This window comes from Mytilus edulis, chromosome 2, assembly GCF_963676685.1.
Source record: "Mytilus edulis chromosome 2, xbMytEdul2.2, whole genome shotgun sequence".
Lineage (NCBI taxonomy): Eukaryota > Metazoa > Mollusca > Bivalvia > Mytilida > Mytilidae > Mytilus > Mytilus edulis.
Genome location: NC_092345.1, coordinates 47,190,192 through 47,202,474, shown reverse-complemented (window position 1 = coordinate 47,202,474; position 12,283 = coordinate 47,190,192). Strand labels below are relative to the sequence as shown.

The following is a 12,283-nucleotide window of genomic DNA, read 5'->3' as shown; positions in this document are numbered from 1 at the left end:
ATTATGTAAATCTATATAGCCGCACAGTAAATGAGATATATTTTCATGTAAGAATTGATTGTATAAGAAAATAGGTAGCAATATTTGAATATTATGACTAAAAAATTTTGTTCGCATCAATTTAGAGTGCCAGCATGTACTTTTTTATTCAAAATATTGAATCATAAAAAAATTCAGTAGTTTTCATACCTCAGACTGACTCATATAATAAAATTATTTGTCTGCAACAACCAAAACTGACCATATAAGCATTCTAGTATTTAAATCTATATAGCCGCATAGTAAATGAGTTATATTTTCATGTAATGATTGATTGTATAATAAAATAGGTAGCAATATTTGAATATTATGAATAAAAAATTTTGTTCGCATCAATTTAGGTTGCCAGCATGTCCCTTTTTAATTCAAAATATTGAATCGTAAACCAAATTCAGTAGTTTTCATACCTCAGACTGACTCATATAATAAAATTATTTGTCTGCAACAACCAAAACTGACTATATAAGCATTCTAGTATTTAAATCTATATAGCCGCATAGTAAATGAGTTATATTTTCATGTAATGATTGATTGTATAATAAAATAGGTAGCAATATTTGAATATTATGAATAAAAAATTTTGTTCGCATCAATTTAGAGGGCCAGCATGTCCTTTTTTTATTCAAAATATTGAATCGTAAACAAAATTCAGTAGTTTTCATACCTCAGACTGACTCATATAATAAAATTATTTGTCCGCAACAACCAAAACTGACTATATAAGCATTTAATTATAAATCTATATAGCCGCATAGTAAATGAGTTATATTTTCATGTAATGATTGATTGTATAATAAAATAGGTAGCAATATTTGAATATTATGAATGAAAAAATTTTGTTCGCATCAATTTAAAGGGCCAGCATGTCCTTTTTTTATTTAAAATATTGAATCATAAACAAACTTCAGTAGTTTTCATACCTCAGACTGAGACTGACTCATATAATAAAATTTTTTGTCCGCAACAACCAAACTGACATTATAAGCATTCTATTATGTAAATCTATATAGCTGCATAGTAAATGAGTTATATTTTCATGTAAGGATTGATTGTATAAGAAAATAGGTAGCAATATTTGAATATTATGAATAAAAAATTTTGTTCGCATCAATTTAGAGTGCCAGCATGTACTTTTTTATTCAAAATATTGAATCGTAAACAAAATTCAGTAGTTTTCATACCTCAGACTGACTCATATAATAAAATTATTTGTCCGCAACAACCAAAACTGACCATATAAGCATTCTAGTATTTAAATCTATATAGCCGCATAGTAAATGAGTTATATTTTCATGTATGGATTGATTGTATAATAAAATAGGTAGCAATATTTGAATATTATGACTAAAAAATTTTGTTCGCATCAATTTAGAGGGCCAGCATGTCCTTTTTTTATTCAAAATATTGAATCATAAACAAAATTCAGTAGTTTTCATACCTCAGACTGACTCATATAATAAAATTATTTGTCGGCAACAACACAAACTGACCATATAAGCATTTAATTATGTAAATCTATATAGCCGCATAGTAAATGAGTTATATTTTTATGCAAGGATTGATTGTATAAGAAAATAGGTAGCAATATTTGAATATTATGACTAAAAAATTTTGTTCGCATCAATTAAGAGTGCCAGCATGTACTTTTTTATTCAAAATATTGAATCATAAAAAAATTCAGTAGTTTTCATACCTCAGACTGACTCATATAATAAAATTATTTGTTCGCAACAACCAAAACTGACCATATAAGCATTCTTGTATGTAAATCTATATAGCCGCATAGTACATGAGTTATATTTTCATATAAGGATTGATTGTATAATAAAATAGGTAGCAATATTTGAATATTATGACTAAAAAATTTTGTTCGCATCAATTTAGGTTGCCAGCATGTCCCTTTTTTATTCAAAATATTGAATCGTAAACCAAATTCAGTAGTTTTCATACCTCAGACTGACTCATATAATAAAATTATTTGTCTGCAACAACCAAAACTGACCATATAAGCATTCTAGTATTTAAATCTATATAGCCGCATAGTAAATGAGTTATATTTTCATGTAATGATTGATTGTATAATAAAATAGGTAGCAATATTTGAATATTATGAATAAAAAATTTTGTTCGCATCAATTTAGAGGGCCAGCATGTCCTTTTTTTATTCAAAATATTGAATCGTAAACAAAATTCAGTAGTTTTCATACCTCAGACTGACTCATATAATAAAATTATTTGTCCGCAACAACCAAAACTGACTATATAAGCATTTAATTATGTAAATCTATATAGCCGCATAGTAAATGAGTTATATTTTCATGTAATGATTGATTGTATAATAAAATAGGTAGCAATATTTGAATATTATGAATGAAAAAATTTTGTTCGCATCAATTTAAAGGGCCAGCATGTCCTTTTTTTATTTAAAATATTGAATCATAAACAAACTTCAGTAGTTTTCATACCTCAGACTGACTCATATAATAAAATTTTTTGTCCGCAACAACCAAACTGACATTATAAGCATTCTATTATGTAAATCTATATAGCTGCATAGTAAATGAGTTATATTTTCATGTAAGGATTGATTGTATAAGAAAATAGGTAGCAATATTTGAATATTATGAATAAAAAATTTTGTTCGCATCAATTTAGAGTGCCAGCATGTACTTTTTTATTCAAAATATTGAATCGTAAACAAAATTCAGTAGTTTTCATACCTCAGACTGACTCATATAATAAAATTATTTGTCCGCAACAACCAAAACTGACCATATAAGCATTCTAGTATTTAAATCTATATAGCCGCATAGTAAATGAGTTATATTTTCATGTATGGATTGATTGTATAATAAAATAGGTAGCAATATTTGAATATTATGACTAAAAAATTTTGTTCGCATCAATTTAGAGGGCCAGCATGTCCTTTTTTTATTCAAAATATTGAATCATAAACAAAATTCAGTAGTTTTCATACCTCAGACTGACTCATATAATAAAATTATTTGTCGGCAACAACACAAACTGACCATATAAGCATTTAATTATGTAAATCTATATAGCCGCATAGTAAATGAGTTATATTTTTATGTAAGGATTGATTGTATAAGAAAATAGGTAGCAATATTTGAATATTATGACTAAAAAATTTTGTTCGCATCAATTAAGAGTGCCAGCATGTACTTTTTTATTCAAAATATTGAATCATAAAAAAATTCAGTAGTTTTCATACCTCAGACTGACTCATATAATAAAATTATTTGTTCGCAACAACCAAAACTGACCATATAAGCATTCTTGTATGTAAATCTATATAGCCGCATAGTACATGAGTTATATTTTCATATAAGGATTGATTGTATAATAAAATAGGTAGCAATATTTGAATATTATGACTAAAAAATTTTGTTCGCATCAATTTAGGTTGCCAGCATGTCCCTTTTTTATTCAAAATATTGAATCGTAAACCAAATTCAGTAGTTTTCATACCTCAGACTGACTCATATAATAAAATTATTTGTCTGCAACAACCAAAACTGACCATATAAGCATTCTAGTATTTAAATCTATATAGCCGCATAGTAAATGAGTTATATTTTCATGTAATGATTGATTGTATAATAAAATAGGTAGCAATATTTGAATATTATGAATAAAAAATTTTGTTCGCATCAATTTAGAGGGCCAGCATGTCCTTTTTTTATTCAAAATATTGAATCGTAAACAAAATTCAGTAGTTTTCATACCTCAGACTGACTCATATAATAAAATTATTTGTCCGCAACAACCAAAACTGACTATATAAGCATTTAATTATGTAAATCTATATAGCCGCATAGTAAATGAGTTATATTTTCATGTAATGATTGATTGTATAATAAAATAGGTAGCAATATTTGAATATTATGAATGAAAAAATTTTGTTCGCATCAATTTAAAGGGCCAGCATGTCCTTTTTTTATTTAAAATATTGAATCATAAACAAACTTCAGTAGTTTTCATACCTCAGACTGACTCATATAATAAAATTTTTTGTCCGCAACAACCAAACTGACATTATAAGCATTCTATTATGTAAATCTATATAGCTGCATAGTAAATGAGTTATATTTTCATGTAAGGATTGATTGTATAAGAAAATAGGTAGCAATATTTGAATATTATGAATAAAAAATTTTGTTCGCATCAATTTAGAGTGCCAGCATGTACTTTTTTATTCAAAATATTGAATCGTAAACAAAATTCAGTAGTTTTCATACCTCAGACTGACTCATATAATAAAATTATTTGTCCGCAACAACCAAAACTGACCATATAAGCATTCTAGTATTTAAATCTATATAGCCGCATAGTAAATGAGTTATATTTTCATGTATGGATTGATTGTATAATAAAATAGGTAGCAATATTTGAATATTATGACTAAAAAATTTTGTTCGCATCAATTTAGAGGGCCAGCATGTCCTTTTTTTATTCAAAATATTGAATCATAAACAAAATTCAGTAGTTTTCATACCTCAGACTGACTCATATAATAAAATTATTTGTCGGCAACAACACAAACTGACCATATAAGCATTTAATTATGTAAATCTATATAGCCGCATAGTAAATGAGTTATATTTTTATGTAAGGATTGATTGTATAAGAAAATAGGTAGCAATATTTGAATATTATGACTAAAAAATTTTGTTCGCATCAATTAAGAGTGCCAGCATGTACTTTTTTATTCAAAATATTGAATCATAAAAAAATTCAGTAGTTTTCATACCTCAGACTGACTCATATAATAAAATTATTTGTTCGCAACAACCAAAACTGACCATATAAGCATTCTTGTATGTAAATCTATATAGCCGCATAGTACATGAGTTATATTTTCATATAAGGATTGATTGTATAATAAAATAGGTAGCAATATTTGAATATTATGACTAAAAAATTTTGTTCGCATCAATTTAGGTTGCCAGCATGTCCCTTTTTTATTCAAAATATTGAATCATAAACCAAATTCAGTAGTTTTCATACCTCAGACTGACTCATATAATAAAATTATTTGTCTGCAACAACCAAAACTGACCATATAAGCATTCTAGTATTTAAATCTATATAGCCGCATAGTAAATGAGTTATATTTTCATGTAATGATTGATTGTATAATAAAATAGGTAGCAATATTTGAATATTATGAATAAAAAATTTTGTTCGCATCAATTTAGAGGGCCAGCATGTCCTTTTTTTATTCAAAATATTGAATCGTAAACAAAATTCAGTAGTTTTCATACCTCAGACTGACTCATATAATAAAATTATTTGTCCGCAACAACCAAAACTGACTATATAAGCATTTAATTATGTAAATCTATATAGCCGCATAGTAAATGAGTTATATTTTCATGTAATGATTGATTGTATAATAAAATAGGTAGCAATATTTGAATATTATGAATGAAAAAATTTTGTTCGCATCAATTTAAAGGGCCAGCATGTCCTTTTTTTATTTAAAATATTGAATCATAAACAAACTTCAGTAGTTTTCATACCTCAGACTGACTCATATAATAAAATTTTTTGTCCGCAACAACCAAACTGACATTATAAGCATTCTATTATGTAAATCTATATAGCTGCATAGTAAATGAGTTATATTTTCATGTAAGGATTGATTGTATAAGAAAATAGGTAGCAATATTTGAATATTATGAATAAAAAATTTTGTTCGCATCAATTTAGAGTGCCAGCATGTACTTTTTTATTCAAAATATTGAATCGTAAACAAAATTCAGTAGTTTTCATACCTCAGACTGACTCATATAATAAAATTATTTGTCCGCAACAACCAAAACTGACCATATACGCATTCTAGTATTTAAATCTATATAGCCGCATAGTAAATGAGTTATATTTTCATGTATGGATTGATTGTATAATAAAATAGGTAGCAATATTTGAATATTATGACTAAAAAATTTTGTTCGCATCAATTTAGAGGGCCAGCATGTCCTTTTTTTATTCAAAATATTGAATCATAAACAAAATTCAGTAGTTTTCATACCTCAGACTGACTCATATAATAAAATTATTTGTCGGCAACAACACAAACTGACCATATAAGCATTTAACTATGTAAATCTATATAGCCGCATAGTAAATGAGTTATATTTTTATGTAAGGATTGATTGTATAAGAAAATAGGTAGCAATATTTGAATATTATGACTAAAAAATTTTGTTCGCATCAATTAAGAGTGCCAGCATGTACTTTTTTATTCAAAATATTGAATCATAAAAAAATTCAGTAGTTTTCATACCTCAGACTGACTCATATAATAAAATTATTTGTTCGCAACAACCAAAACTGACCATATAAGCATTCTTGTATGTAAATCTATATAGCCGCATAGTACATGAGTTATATTTTCATATAAGGATTGATTGTATAATAAAATAGGTAGCAATATTTGAATATTATGACTAAAAAATTTTGTTCGCATCAATTTAGGTTGCCAGCATGTCCCTTTTTTATTCAAAATATTGAATCGTAAACCAAATTCAGTAGTTTTCATACCTCAGACTGACTCATATAATAAAATTATTTGTCTGCAACAACCAAAACTGACCATATAAGCATTCTAGTATTTAAATCTATATAGCCGCATAGTAAATGAGTTATATTTTCATGTAATGATTGATTGTATAATAAAATAGGTAGCAATATTTGAATATTATGAATAAAAAATTTTGTTCGCATCAATTTAGAGGGCCAGCATGTCCTTTTTTTATTCAAAATATTGAATCGTAAACAAAATTCAGTAGTTTTCATACCTCAGACTGACTCATATAATAAAATTATTTGTCCGCAACAACCAAAACTGACTATATAAGCATTTAATTATGTAAATCTATATAGCCACATAGTAAATGAGTTATATTTTCATGTAATGATTGATTGTATAATAAAATAGGTAGCAATATTTAAATATTATGAATGAAAAAATTTTGTTCGCATCAATTTAAAGGGCCAGCATGTCCTTTTTTTATTCAAAATATTGAATCATAAACAAACTTCAGTAGTTTTCATACCTCAGACTGACTCATATAATAAAATTTTTTGTCCGCAACAACCAAACTGACCATATAAGCATTCTATTATGTAAATCTATATAGCTGCATAGTAAATGAGTTATATTTTCATGTAAGGATTGATTGTATAAGAAAATAGGTAGCAATATTTGAATATTATGAATAAAAAATTTTGTTCGCATCAATTAAGAGTGCCATGCAGCATGTACTTTTTTATTCAAAATATTGAATCATAAAAAAATTCAGTAGTTTTCATACCTCAGACTGACTCATATAATAAAATTATTTGTCTGCAACAACCAAAACTGACCATATAAGCATTCTAGTATTTAAATCTATATAGCTGCATAGTAAATGAGTTATATTTTCATGTAATGATTGATTGTATAATAAAATAGGTAGCAATATTTGAATATTATGACTAAAAAATTTTGTTCGCATCAATTTAGGGTGCCAGCATGTCCCTTTTTTATTCAAAATATTGAATCGTAAACCAAATTCAGTAGTTTTCATACCTCAGACTGACTCATATAATAAAATTATTTGTCTGCAACAACCAAAACTGACCATAATAAGCATTCTAGTATTTAAATCTATATAGCCGCATAGTAAATGAGTTATATTTTTATGTAATGATTGATTGTATAATAAAATAGGTAGCAATATTTGAATATTATGAATAAAAAATTTTGTTCGCATCAATTTAGAGGGCCAGCATGTCCTTTTTTTATTCAAAATATTGAATCGTAAACAAAATTCAGTAGTTTTCATACCTCAGACGGACTCATATAATAAAATTATTTGTCCGCAACAACCAAAACTGACTATATAAGCATTTAATTATGTAAATCTATATAGCCGCATAGTAAATGAGTTATATTTTCATGTAATGATTGATTGTATAATAAAATAGGTAGCAATATTTGAATATTATGAATGAAAAAATTTTGTTCGCATCAATTTAAAGGGCCAGCATGTCCTTTTTTTATTTAAAATATTGAATCATAAACAAACTTCAGTAGTTTTCATACCTCAGACTGACTCATATAATAAAATTTTTTGTCCGCAACAACCAAACTGACCATATAAGCATTCTATTATGTAAATCTATATAGCTGCATAGTAAATGAGTTATATTTTCATGTAAGGATTGATTGTATAAGAAAATAGGTAGCAATATTTGAATATTATGAATAAAAAATTTTGTTCGCATCAATTTAGAGTGCCAGCATGTACTTTTTTATTCAAAATATTGAATCGTAAACAAAATTCAGTAGTTTTCATACCTCAGACTGACTCATATAATAAAATTATTTGTCCGCAACAACCAAAACTGACCATATAAGCATTCTAGTATTTAAATCTATATAGCCGCATAGTAAATGAGTTATATTTTCATGTATGGATTGATTGTATAATAAAATAGGTAGCAATATTTGAATATTATGACTAAAAAATTTTGTTCGCATCAATTTAGAGGGCCAGCATGTCCTTTTTTTATTCAAAATATTGAATCATAAACAAAATTCAGTAGTTTTCATACCTCAGACTGACTCATATAATAAAATTATTTGTCCGCAACAACAAAAACTGACCATATAAGCATTTAATTATGTAAATCTATATAGCCGCATAGTAAATGAGTTATATTTTTATGTAAGGATTGATTGTATAAGAAAATAGGTAGCAATATTTGAATATTATGACTAAAAAATTTTGTTCGCATCAATTTAGAGTGCCAGCATGTACTTTTTTATTCAAAATATTGAATCATAAAAAAATTCAGTTGTTTTCATACCTCCGACTGACTCATATAATAAGATTATTTGTTCGCAACAACCAAAACTGACCATATAAGCATTCTATTATGTAAATCTATATAGCCGCATAGTAAATGAGTTATATTTTCATGTAATGATTGATTGTATAATAAAATAGGTAGCAATATTTGAATATTATGAATAAAAAATTTTGTTCGCATCAATTTAGAGGGCCAGCATGTCCTTTTTTTATTCAAAATATTGAATTGTAAACAAAATTCAGTAGTTTTCATACCTCAGACTGACTCATATAATAAAATTATTTGTCCGCAACAACCAAAACTGACTATATAAGCATTTAATTATGTAAATCTATATAGCCGCATAGTAAATGAGTTATATTTTCATGTAATGATTGATTGTATAATAAAATAGGTAGCAATATTTGAATATTATGAATGAAAAAATTTTGTTCGCATCAATTTAAAGGGCCAGCATGTCCTTTTTTTATTTAAAGTATTGAATCATAAACAAACTTCAGTAGTTTTCATACCTCAGACTGACTCATATAATAAAATTATTTGTTCGCAACAACCAAAACTGACCATATAAGCATTCTTGTATGTAAATCTATATAGCCGCATAGTACATGAGTTATATTTTCATATAAGGATTGATTGTATAATAAAATAGGTAGCAATATTTGAATATTATGACTAAAAAAATTTGTTCGCATCAATTTAGGTTGCCAGCATGTCCCTTTTTTATTCAAAATATTGAATCGTAAACCAAATTCAGTAGTTTTCATACCTCAGACTGACTCATATAATAAAATTATTTGTTCGCAACAACCAAAACTGACCATATAAGCATTCTTGTATGTAAATCTATATAGCCGCATAGTACATGAGTTATATTTTCATATAAGGATTGATTGTATAATAAAATAGGTAGCAATATTTGAATATTATGACTAAAAAATTTTGTTCGCATCAATTTAGGTTGCCAGCATGTCCCTTTTTTATTCAAAATATTGAATCGTAAACCAAATTCAGTAGTTTTCATACCTCAGACTGACTCATATAATAAAATTATTTGTCTGCAACAACCAAAACTGACCATATAAGCATTCTAGTATTTAAATCTATATAGCCGCATAGTAAATGAGTTATATTTTTATGTAATGATTGATTGTATAATAAAATAGGTAGCAATATTTGAATATTATGACTAAAAAATTTTGTTCGCATCAATTTAGGTTGCCAGCATGTCCCTTTTTTATTCAAAATATTGAATCGTAAACCAAATTCAGTAGTTTTCATACCTCAGACTGACTCATATAAAAAAATTATTTGTCTGCAACAACCAAAACTGACCATATAAGCATTCTAGTATTTAAATCTATATAGCCGCATAGTAAATGAGTTATATTTTCATGTAATGATTGATTGTATAATAAAATAGGTAGCAATATTTGAATATTATGAATGAAAAAATTTTGTTCGCATCAATTTAAAGGGCCAGCATGTCCTTTTTTTATTCAAAATATTGAATCATAAACAAACTTCAGTAGTTTTCATACCTCAGACTGACTCATATAATAAAATTATTTGTCCGCAACAACAAAAACTGACCATATAAGCATTTAATTATGTAAATCTATATAGCCGCATAGTAAATGAGTTATATTTTTATGTAAGGATTGATTGTATAAGAAAATAGGTAGCAATATTTGAATATTATGACTAAAAAATTTTGTTCGCATCAATTTAGAGTGCCAGCATGTACTTTTTTATTCAAAATATTGAATCATAAAAAAATTCAGTTGTTTTCATACCTCAGACTGACTCATATAATAAGATTATTTGTTCGCAACAACCAAAACTGACCATATAAGCATTCTATTATGTAAATCTATATAGCTGCATTATAAGTACATGAGTTATATTTTCATGTAAGGATTGATTGTATAATGAAAAAGGTAGCAATATTTGAATATTATGACTAAAAAATTTTGTTTGCATCAATTTAGAGTGCCAGCATGTACTTTTTTTATTCAAAATATTGAATATTGAAACAAATTTTAGTAGTTTTCTAACCTCAGACTGACTCGAATTTTAACCAAAACAGACCATATTAGCACTATATATAGCTGCATAGTAAATTAGTTTATTATATCCATGTAAAGATAGCAATATTTGAACATTTAAATTGACGAGATGACCGGTACAAATGTACATACTTATATTACCCTTTATCGATATCCCTTTCAATACACTGTACAATAGTTATCAAAGGTACCAGGATTATAATTTAGTACGCCAGACGCGCGTTTCGTCTACATAAGACTCATCAGTGACGCTCATATCGAAATAGTTATAAACCAAACAAATACAAAGTTGAAGAGCATTGAGGATCCAAAATTCCAAAAAGTTGTGCCAAATACGGCTAAGGTAATCTATGCCTGGGATAAGAAATCCTTAGTTTTTGGAAAAATTAAAAGTTTTGTAAACAGGAAATTTATAAAAATGACCACATAATTGATATTCATGTCAACACCGAAGTGCTGACTACTGGGCTGGTGATACCCTCGGGGACGAAACGTCCACCAGCAGAGGCATCGACCCAGTGGTGTAAATAGTTATCAAAGGTACCAGGATTATAATTTAGTACGCCAGACGCGCGTTTCGTCTACATAAGACTCATCAGTGACGCTCATATCGAAATAGTTATAAACCAAACAAATACAAAGTTGAAGAGCATTGAGGATCCAAAATTCCAAAAAGTTGTGCCAAATACGGCTAAGGTAATCTATGCCTGGGATAAGAAATCCTTAGTTTTTGGAAAAATTAAAAGTTTTGTAAACAGGAAATTTATAAAAATGACCACATAATTGATATTCATGTCAACACCGAAGTGCTGACTACTGGGCTGGTGATACCCTCGGGGACGAAACGTCCACCAGCAGAGGCATCGACCCAGTGGTGTAAATAGTTATCAAAGGTACCAGGATTATAATTTAGTACGCCAGACGCGCGTTTCGTCTACATAAGACTCATCAGTGACGCTCATATCGAAATAGTTATAAACCAAACAAATACAAAGTTGAAGAGCATTGAGGATCCAAAATTCCAAAAAGTTGTGCCAAATACGGCTAAGGTAATCTATGCCTGGGATAAGAAATCCTTAGTTTTTGGAAAAATTAAAAGTTTTGTAAACAGGAAATTTATAAAAATGACCACATAATTGATATTCATGTCAACACCGAAGTGCTTACTACTGGGCTGGTGATACCCTCGGGGACGAAACGTCCACCAGCAGAGGCATCGACCCAGTGGTGTAAATAGTTATCAAAGGTACCAGGATTATAATTTAGTACGCCAGACGCGCGTTTCGTCTACA

The 12,283-nt window shown here is 27.7% G+C and overlaps 1 protein-coding gene across 1 annotated transcript in view; it reads left to right on the top strand.

The window, feature by feature from the left end:
* The window catches only part of LOC139512301 (tyramine beta-hydroxylase-like), a 47,167-nt gene that overhangs the window by 31,581 nt on the left and 3,303 nt on the right, over positions 1-12,283 (top strand). The gene's annotated exons all lie outside the window — the stretch shown is intronic.